This window comes from Hippoglossus hippoglossus, chromosome 22 (assembly GCF_009819705.1).
Source record: "Hippoglossus hippoglossus isolate fHipHip1 chromosome 22, fHipHip1.pri, whole genome shotgun sequence".
NCBI classification, from domain to species: domain Eukaryota; kingdom Metazoa; phylum Chordata; class Actinopteri; order Pleuronectiformes; family Pleuronectidae; genus Hippoglossus; species Hippoglossus hippoglossus.
This window is the reverse complement of record NC_047172.1, coordinates 22,742,125-22,752,893: the sequence shown is the minus strand read 5'-3', so window position 1 is coordinate 22,752,893 and position 10,769 is coordinate 22,742,125.

The following is a 10,769-nucleotide window of genomic DNA, read 5'->3' as shown; positions in this document are numbered from 1 at the left end:
AGCTGCAATCTCATGCCTCCCCCTCTTTGATTCTTTATGAAAGATTGCATTGGAACACAATCAGTTTTCTGCAGCCTCACAGTCGAGCTCCAGTTTCTCAGTGACTCTGTGCAAACAATGGCATCTTAAAGTGATCATGTATGGAGAGCGTAGCTGTTTATTTGAAGCTGACTGTTTCCTGTTGTAGAAATCAGGCAGAACATTTATAAACCACCTGGACAAACTGTTTGGTGGCTCACGCTGCCTGTATTTACACTCTCCTATGTCTCATTCTATAAAGGCTGTTTACGTGACACTGTTCAATACAAGTAACCTGTGTGGGATTTTCAAGTAGCACTTGAAAAACATGTTCTCTATTGGAATAATGACGTGTGTTCTCAGCCTGCTGCTTTACATGTCTGCTGGAAGGGATTCTGGGATCAGTGGATAAAACAATATAACTGGACTAAATGTGAGGATGATCCTGATGGTTGGATGTAGTATTTTTTAACAATGTAAGTGATCTTTTGTTTTTCGCTCGAATTAAACTGTGGCAGAACATCTAGTTTCACTGTGATATGTTATATAAATTACATCACACAGACTTTTGTAAAATCCAGTTAATATCAGGCAGGTCATATAGGCGTAATATTTTTGCTGTTCATGTTAACTCGGTCACTGTTCAAGCTTAGTGGTGATTAAGAACTAGGAGCTGAGAGAAATCATAGTGAAAACAGATGATTTATGTGAAATCTTATTGTGTGCCGTACTCCTAAGCCTTGCTGAAATGAATTAATGTACAAATAAAGACTAAACTTGGTGGTGGAATGTGACTCATTTTGGCTTGTTTCTTGTTTGTTTCAGCTGTTTACACCTTTTCTACACTGAGCTTGCTGCTAAATCAGTGATTGGGTTACACTGCATTGCTATAGACTACCTATGTAGTCTAATTACAGACTATATATAAAGATGGAGGACGTGACACCGCCTCAAAAGTGAAGCCAAAGCCTCTCGCTGTATCAGTGCAACATCATTACTGCAGCTTTATCCCCTGATTGCTACTGAGCAATCTCTGGCTCCAACACATATCTGGAATAATTTAGCTTCATTTCTGGGTAGTGGGAGGAAGTGGGGACACAAATCTCTACGCACAGTCTATACCTATGTCTCAATTCGGAAGATGCATTAAATGCATTTAAAGACCGATGGCGTCACAGTGGTGCGTCTAGACTGTCCCAATTCGAATGCTCCTCCAAATATGGCCGACTAATGTGTCCCTTCACCCCCCAAGAACCGGAGCCTCCACCAGGTGGATCCTTCCCGACTCGGCTTGTCCTATGATTCATTGGGCTTTTGTGACAAACTGTTTTGCAAAAAGCGAGTCGAAAACTTCGAAAGAACTTATTGTTAATTTAAGTACTCAACTGAGCAGCTAAGGTTACACATGTTCAAAAACATCTTTTCAATGTTTTTAATTAACCAAAGAACATTTTCGAATGTAGCTCTGTTGGTGATGTATTAAGAAGACCAGACCATCTTATTTGGGTTCAGCCAATGCGGTCCAGGTCCAGGTCCTCGGACAGATGTGGCCCCTAAGACACAGCTGTCTAACACAGGCTCACTAATACCCATGAATGAACTGCACTGCTTCAATTCAATTCATCTGTAATTTGAAATATAGATGATAGAACTCAGAAACACAGAGATCGACCACTACCTCTGTGCTCCCCCTCAGCTCTAGTGATTTAATGACTGTGAGCTAATCATTTAATCACCTGAAATGCTGAAAGTTTCTTTACTGCACCCAACAAGTTGATGGCTAAGATCTGGTAATGAGAAGATAGGGCAGGAAACACACAGCTTTAACCAAATCTCTGCATCAGCTCAATGTAATGTCGTGTAATTCAGCCAATAGCAAGAGTTTAGCATTGTTTGTCTTACTTTATTTTTTAAAATACTTTATTTAGACTGATAGAAGTAGCTCAAAACTTTTTTCTGTTTATTTATTTTATTTCTGTCCTTTTATTGGATGTGTTGTCTTGCTCACTGTGAAGTACTGACATCACTCACACACAAACAAACTTTAGTTGTATTGTCTTTATTTATGATCTCTCTCTCTCTCTCTCTCACACACACACACACACACACACACACACACACACACACACACACACACACACACACACACACACACACACAACGCTGCCATCAGTGTGTTAAGCACCATACGTGTATAAGGACTTGTGTCAGTAATGTAGGTCTGTCCATCTATTTAAGGCTGATTAATTAGAGCACTTTGAATAAGGCCAGAGAGAGAGAGAGGGAGAGAGAGACTACCACTATGAATAGTTAATCTTTGTGCCAGTTCTACAGCCACCGCAGGGACTGTGGTGATTTACTGAGCCAGATGACACAGTCTGTTTGCTACAGTCTATAAAAATATATGAGCAGATTCACCATCATTCCTGAACAAATTTGAACAAACGTCTCAGGATCAGTACACTCTGAGGACGAAGGAGAGTTAGACATGAAAATACAGGCTGATATATTTGAGTAACGCCACAATCATCAAACTAAAGCAGCATGGCAAGTCTATATCATAAAACAGCTATAGTGTGTCTTCAGGGACTGATGGGGTTGTTGATGTATAGAGGCTAGAAATTAAGGTCATTACTTTTCTGATGAGCCATGAAGCATCATGCTGTGTGTACACCAGCTTCCCTGTGGGATCAAATAACTGCTTTTTTAAGCTGTTCTAAACAATTCCCCATGACCTATATTATATTTTATTCCAGGAGTGGGTATATATTACATTACATAAGTTATTGTTGTAGTTTTCCGTTACTCGTCTTTCATCTATTTACATGCTGACAATAATGATATTTGCTAAAACTATTGCTATTGCTACTTTAATGCTGTTCCAGGTGAGAACAGCACAGAAAGTAACCAATGATCAATGACAATCATTGTTTGGTAACATTTTCAGAAATGGAAAGCGGGAAAAAAAAGATGAACAAGAGAAGTTCATTTATTGTTGGATAGTGAGTAAATATATTGCAACTTAAAGCGAAGGTTGCTAATCCTTGAAGAGCTAGCAAGAGCAGGCTACACCATTACAAAAAACAAATTACAAATGCAACTGATACATCCCACCCCCTCCAATCTGCCTGACAACTGCTAGAAGCCGCTCGCTAACTTCTGCTTCAGTGGTGTTTGTGTCTCTCCGGCCTGTGAAGACTCTGGTCCTGTGCAGTGTGAACACAGGCAGGTCGTTAATGACAGTACGCCGGGGACTCTTTCTTTCATTCTGTCCGGATGAAATGATTAATGAAATGAATGATTGGTTGAGATTATTACAGTCACAAACACTTTATTTATTTATTTTCAAACTACTATTTATTGATGGCTATCGGGACGTGAAGAGGATTTCCACAATTAACGTAAAAAGTGTTTTAGAAACAAATTACCAACCCTACATTTAAAGGTTCAGTGTGTAGAATTCCGTGACATCTAGTGGTGAAGTTGCATGTTGCAGCTGAATACCCCTCACCTCACCCTCCCCTTCCAAACATCAAAGAGAACCTGTGGTAGCCTTCAGTTGTCATACAAACTCAAAAGGTGTTTAGTTTGTCCAGTTTGGACGACTGTAAAAAACATGGCGGCCTCCGGAGAGAGGAACTGCTCCTGATGTAAATATAAAGTATTGATATATAAAGGGCCCATTCTAGGGTAAAGAAAACAACAATTCATATATTTAGTGATGAAACACACTTGTGAAAAAATCACTACGATATCTTATATTCAATTTCTGCCAATAGATCCCTTTCACCTAAATCTTACACACTGAAATTTTAAGTCAACGGGATACCATATTGTGTAACTCCATTTCATGTCGTCCATTACGTTTCAGACCCCACCTCTCCCTCTGCACATGCTGTTACCTCAGCGTTTCTGCTGCCTACATCGCCTGCATGACCTGCCCGCCTACCTGCACACCTGCTACATCTAACAGTTTCTCTGGATGCACACCAGCTCTGTCTCAATCTTTTGTCCAATCAGTATTTCTGTAGCTGTATTGGTCCAGTCTGTGTTTTCCTTTTATCTGACTGCTCTTGACCTTTGCCTGAGCCAGTTGGTTTTATTATTATTTTGCCCGCTCCCCGTTTGCCCTATTAGAGATTTCTATTTACCTGCAGAGATTTTTGACTTTTACAAACCTGTTTCTCAAGTCCTTCTTTTGAGTACAAACTTCTCAGTCAGAAACTTTACACTACTGACCTTTTAGGAATAACATTGGTTTAGATGCCCTTTAAGTTTCAAGTTTATGACTGTATATAAGCCAAAACTTTCACCATCTCAATGACCTTTACACAGGCTCCTGAAGCAGCTTTTACATGACAGTCATGTAATTGTTTTAGCTAAAACAATCGTCCATTAATATTTACAAGTCGTCATACATGCATGATATATCATTAATAATTATATATGATATAAATATATAACTTGATATCTCCTTTAAAACAACGAATGAATATTCTTTGATCACTTGCTCCTGTAAGCAGGATGACATACCTACTACTTACTCTTCAATAATTCAGTCATATAAAAGGTTGTCACTGATTCGACAAGAAACTTTAAGGTTTTCTGATCTGAGGCATCCATGTTTAATATTTAGGAAGGTACATTGTTAAATTGAGCTTGGAAACAGCAGTGCACAAAACATGTCAAAATAAAGGTACTACTTCTATGCTGTTTCTAAAGCTTTCAAATGCATCTCGTGGCCTTCCTTATTGGACGGAGTTGCTGAGTTGGAGATGGTGTAAAATTAAACCTGCCGTATCTGTGCAGCCACCAGGGTGTTTCATCACTGACCCATTTCCTCGATCTCCCCTCATATCCAAACACATTTGTCATGTCGCAGAACTTCCAAGCTATTGTGTCTCAGAAGCTATCACCATGACAACTGAGAAAACTTCACTGACAGACCACTGTGCCTTCCAGAATGTCCATAACAATAAACAAATAGAAAATCTAAGTGAACCCCCTTTGGCTGATGTTCAGTTTATTATTTTGAAGAACATTTACTATAAATACAAATTTTTACTTGAAGCTTTTTTCAAACTCTTAGTTGTGGCTCACAGACCCATTGACCTGCACTTTAGAGGTGAGACACAGCTGTAAAACACTTTACAGAAGAAGAAGAAGAAGAAGAAGAAGAAGAAGAAGAAGAATGAATTAATTAATTAATAGAAAAAAATCTGTCAAACCTTGCATCTAGCTACCATATTATCACAACAAAAACCATCCCAGTTGGCCCTTAGCATCTCACCTGCTTTCTGTAAAAGCCCTGAACACAATGGCAGATACATTCACATTTACATATTCAAGGAGCACTCTCGATATTGTGATGAAGTTGGCAGTCTTAAGCCCTTTTCAGACATGAACTCTGCAGAATGTCTGCACAATTGGGTCTGGACTTTCTCTCCAGAGTTTTCACACATTTTAACAGCAACACAGAAATCTCTGGAGGATCCAGGTGAGGGGTGGTGCATCAGGCAGAAGCAGGGTGTTATGCATCATTTCCACTCCAGAGATAATGTGTTTTTGTTTACAGCACAACGACACCAATGTCGGCCCGTATAACCAAAAGCTCTCTTGACATCTTTGATGGTGTCCTCTATGTGCATGGTGCTGCTTTTTCATCCTGAGATATTTGTATTCTTTTTGTTGTTTATATTTGTCACGTGTTAGAAATGTCATCAAGACACCCGCTCACTCAGGGTGAATCCTGTGGAGACTGTCCCGCTGTGTTATCACATTGGTTCATTCTCACATTATCCGGATTTATTAATAGGCGAGCTGTCGGACAAAGTCTGCAGAGAGTCCAGAGGCTCTCATTGGACATTTGGGTTCTCACATACAGCCCCTTCGGAGAATGTCGGGCAGCTTTAGAATGTACGAGACAAGTCATGAGGTACATTATTATCCTAAGTCATCTAAAGCCCATAGGAGCCCTACAGGAAGTCCACTGGAAAAAAAACGATTTTCCTTGATTAGAATGTCAGGACGTTCAACAGTTTTATATGATGTGTTGACCAGGAAGACCAGGAGGACTGATACTGGGTCCAGTTCTGTGTCAACATCACCCACTCTCGTGTTGGCAGCTGATCAATAAGAAAAAGTTCAGACCAGGTGCTTCTCGACCTGGTCTGAGGTGGTGCACGATCAATCATCCACGGTAGGTCTGCTGAGAATGAGGGTCCTTGTTTTCATCCATTTGCAGCCCTATTGGCATGGCTGTTTACTAAATGAGAAAAGACAAGAATAAACGCTGCATGGGCCAAATTAAAATGGCTCAGCATGACCATAGTGCCATAAAAACACTGTCCATCCCGCTGACAAGATGTTGATGGTTGTGTGTGTCTGCAGTGACCATGAACACAATGTCCACTTTCAACTCACCTACTGCAGGGAAACCCACAAAAATGCTGCTCTTCTGATTGTAGTTATTGTCTTCATTCTCTCTGTGGTTATTGTACATGCACATTAATGTGTAAGAGAATATGTAACCATTCTCTGTCCATCAGTGTCTCTCCCTGCCTCTCTCGCTCTCTCTCTCAGTTGGGCATCTTTCTCCTTCTTCTTGTTTTTGTGAGTTTTTCTGTGTGTGGGCGTGTGTGTATGTGCGTAGGTGCCTGCTAGCTTTTTTATTGTCTATGTGTGTGTGCTGTTCCGTGTGGGTGCTAGCTGTTTGTATGCACTGCAAGTGTGAAGAGAGGAGGACGAAACGATCCGCTGAATCTCAGCAGAATCTAACACACATGCACATGCACACGCACACACACACACACACACACACACACACACACACACACACACACACACACAAACACACACACACACACACACACACACACACACACACACACACCCACACACACACACACACACACACACATATGCACACAAAAAGAAGCATGCAAGAATATAAAGTGGAAAGCATTTGGATTCAAGGTTGTACCTCAGGCTCTACAGCAAAGAGTCTTGCATACCGAAAGCTTATTTTCTGACCCTCTTACCATTGTTATCAACTTTACTCTTGAATCAAATTACAATCAAAATAATAATCATAAATTATTATGACACCATGGTATCTAAAAATGTCCTAAATGTGTCAAACTGAAATAGGGTAATGAAATGAGGAAATACAGAATGGGAATGTTTCTTGTGACATTGATAAGTTGCTGTTGCTAACCAATGAAGGATGACACTGTACAACACAAAAGGCCCCCAAAAATGAACGCAAAATATCTCTCTCCCCCTGGTGGCTGGCTGAGATATGAGCCAAACTAAAAAAACTAAATGCCAAATAGTTTTTTCATAAGATGATTTCTGCATTCTAGTCTTATCACACTGATGATGATGTAAGTTTTAATTTTGTTTAATCTTGTTTCTATGAATTATTTGAAGCAATACAAATGGACCACTAATACACACACTGTGGCTCTACATGACGTCACCTGCAAAATGACAGCAGTGCCCGTTCATTTTTATAAAGGGGCAGGATGCGTCATCCATCTTTACAGAGGCTACAGCAACTGTTAGCCTATTAACATCAAGCAGACATAGAGCAACATTAGCATTCTTGTTTCTGGCAACCTGATGACAACATTGATTTCAACATGACTGATAACATAGAGTATTAAATGTTTTGTGATGGTCTAAATTACTGCTGCTGTGATGGTGGACCAATACACACTCAGCACTGACAGCATGAGTGGTAAAATATCTTCAGATTGTAATCACACAGCTCTACAGCATCCAGGAAATGTGTTAGCAGCTGACAGGGGGTGGCAGGAGGAGTCTCATAAGCTGCTTTCAGACATGCGCTGAACTCCGCAGTTCCTCCGTATTATCTCCGGAGGACGTGCATGTGTGAACCTAAATGTCTGAGTGAGATGCTCCACAGTCTCTGCTGACTTTCTCCAACTGTCTCTGCAGTCTCTGGGGACTTTCTCTGCCTGGCCTCCTGGTATAAAGTCTGTGGAAATCCAGGAGAAGTTGATGTGTGAACACAGCAGGGGATCCCCACTGGATTCACTGTGCGCGAGTTAATGCTTCTAACGCGCGACAGACGCAAAACGGAAAAAATCAAAAAGAAAACAAATATCTCTCGGTGAAGAAGTTGTGACACACTGTGATGGAAATCTGGAAATACAAGAGGCTGGAATACCAAATTTATCTACGTGTATTTTAATAGGGGATTTCTGCAGAAAGGATCAACACAGAGAGTCACAGCGATCTCAGAGTGAAGACGGAGAACAGTCAAATGCAAGGATCTTATATAGGAGGACTAAGGCTAAGGCTCAGAACCAGTTCAGACTGGTTCTGTAGGCACAGGTTGAGAGAGGAATCTAAACACAGACAGCTGATTTACATATGTTTCCTTTGGAGATAAGCAGACATACATTCAGTTCTTTGGAGAGTAAATAAGTGGCTTAAAGGGGACATAGCATGCCCATTTTACCACAAGTTGATATGGTTCCTTGGGGTCTTAATGAAATGTCTGTAACATACTTTGGTCAAAATACCACAAGGATCATATAAAACAGCACCCTTTTTACCCTGTATAAAACAGCCCTCCACAGAGTGACCTGTTTTGAGTGCCTGTTCCTTTAAATGCTAATGAGCCAGCTCCCCCCTCTCCCCCCATGATTTTAAACGATATAAATTACATATTTTATATGATATAAATTATCAAATATGCATCCCATACTTTGTATTCCCCTTGTTGTCCTGGAGTTTTAATTTTCATAAACATAATTAAATGTCCCCCTCTGCCCATCCACTACAAGCACACAAGCAGACAGACAGAGAGAGAAAGAGAGGGGTGGGGGGGGGGGGCTATGAAGACCATCATTTACCCCCGAACCCCGACATTCAACGGGTACAACAACAAGCGGAGAAAGCAGAATCGCGGGCTGACCTTATATATACAGTCTATGGGGCCATGTAGGGAGACTTCCAGTTCCTTGTTACGACACAATACCCAGGAAGTGCAATCGAGTCGCTCAAGCATGACGTTTCTGACTTAGAGGAACTATAACAAAACGCGCGAGTGTTTTTTCCCCAGAGTTTTTGGGTTGGTAGACATGCCAGATACCCACATTAACCTGTAGAAGCACTAACAAAGTGGAATTTGCATGCTATGTCCCCTTTAAGGTTCTGACAGTTTTCAGGTCATACACAGTTCAGACCATAAAACAGCTCGGGTCATAAAGTATTTGGACAGTTTGTATATGTATGTAGATACAGGTCATAAAAGTCTTTAGACAGGGCTGCAAAAACTTACTTTCCAACTACAAAATAGTTTTCAACCAAACTTAGTTAATTTTTCTACCACAACACGAACGTAGAAGACACTGGCAAAGTTGTCTAAGTTAGTGCAAGAGTTGGCATCGGTGTCTGTGTGTTGTTAAGAGAATCACGTGATCTCTGCAGCAGAGTTAATACATCACTTCCTGCTTCTGTCTGCTGCACCCGGCTGCTCCACCTCTTGCCTGAATAATGCGAAGGATTTGTTGCTGTTGTCAACGCATCTGAAAACATCCTGCTGTGTTGTGCATGTGTGAAAGGCAAACTGCGGGTAAACTCTGCATCCAATTCTCCGGATTTTACCTGCAGGTCCATAAACGGCTAAAATAAACAGGATGTGTGCTTCATGTAAAATGAACATCCCTGACTATTAGCATATTGACCTCCTCTATGGATTCAGGCTGTTTTTATGATACCACAGCGCAGAATAAACAACAAACCCTGAAACATGATGATTGTAACGTTTGCCAGTCCGTCTGTCCTGGAGGAGACTAGCTATTTTGTCCTGTTCGCTGGGTCACAACTGCTGAAGAGAGAGCGGAGACAATCGGTTATATGCAGGCAAAATGGGATACAAGCACCGGGATGAAGAGGAAGAGAAGATCAGTAGGTGCCGCTTATATAAGACCATCACAAATATCATGTTAAAGACCTGAGAGGGAGCGGAGCTATTTTAAACCTGGGCGAGAGCTCAGAGAAAGAAGCAGTGTGGGCTGATATGTTGGCCATCACAGCAAACTGTGCTTATATGTGTGTAAAGTGTGTGTTCCCCACCCTGCGGAAACCTGGCACATCGCAGACTGGGGCTTTAAAGACATATTACATAATTCTGACTGGGGCTTTCATCACAGCAAAGCACCTCCAAATTGATCTTGATTGTTGTCTCAGGGTTTGCCTAATTGAATCTGCCTGAACTACACGGACATTAATTGTATAATGTGAAGAATTTTCCTAGAAGATGTTCCACTAAATGTGTGTGGCTGTGTTTTTAACTGTAACTGTAACTTTCATGTTCTCGTCTTTTTGTGTGTGTTTGGGACCATTTTGGGACACTGGGTGCGAAGCCACCAGCCAATAACAGTGCAGCAGTTCTGAGGGGGGAGGGACTATATAAGCAAGTAGCCACCAGGTTAACACTCTGCTGTCCTGGATGCATGAAAAGCTGTAGGTTTGTGTGTCCGTGTGATACACGAACACACACACACACACACATTCACACAAAATCAGGCAACCTTCCCGCAGGGTTGTGTGTCCGTGTATATTTGGGATTTAGGACGCTACGGTCTCGCAAACTCCTCATTCGCTCTCTAGCTTGCTCAACCACCGCTGCTCTCTCACTCTCTAGGGAGGATGGTCTGACTTAGTATGGTGGGTTTACAAACAGCAGCTAACAGGTCCAGTATATAGTGGACTAT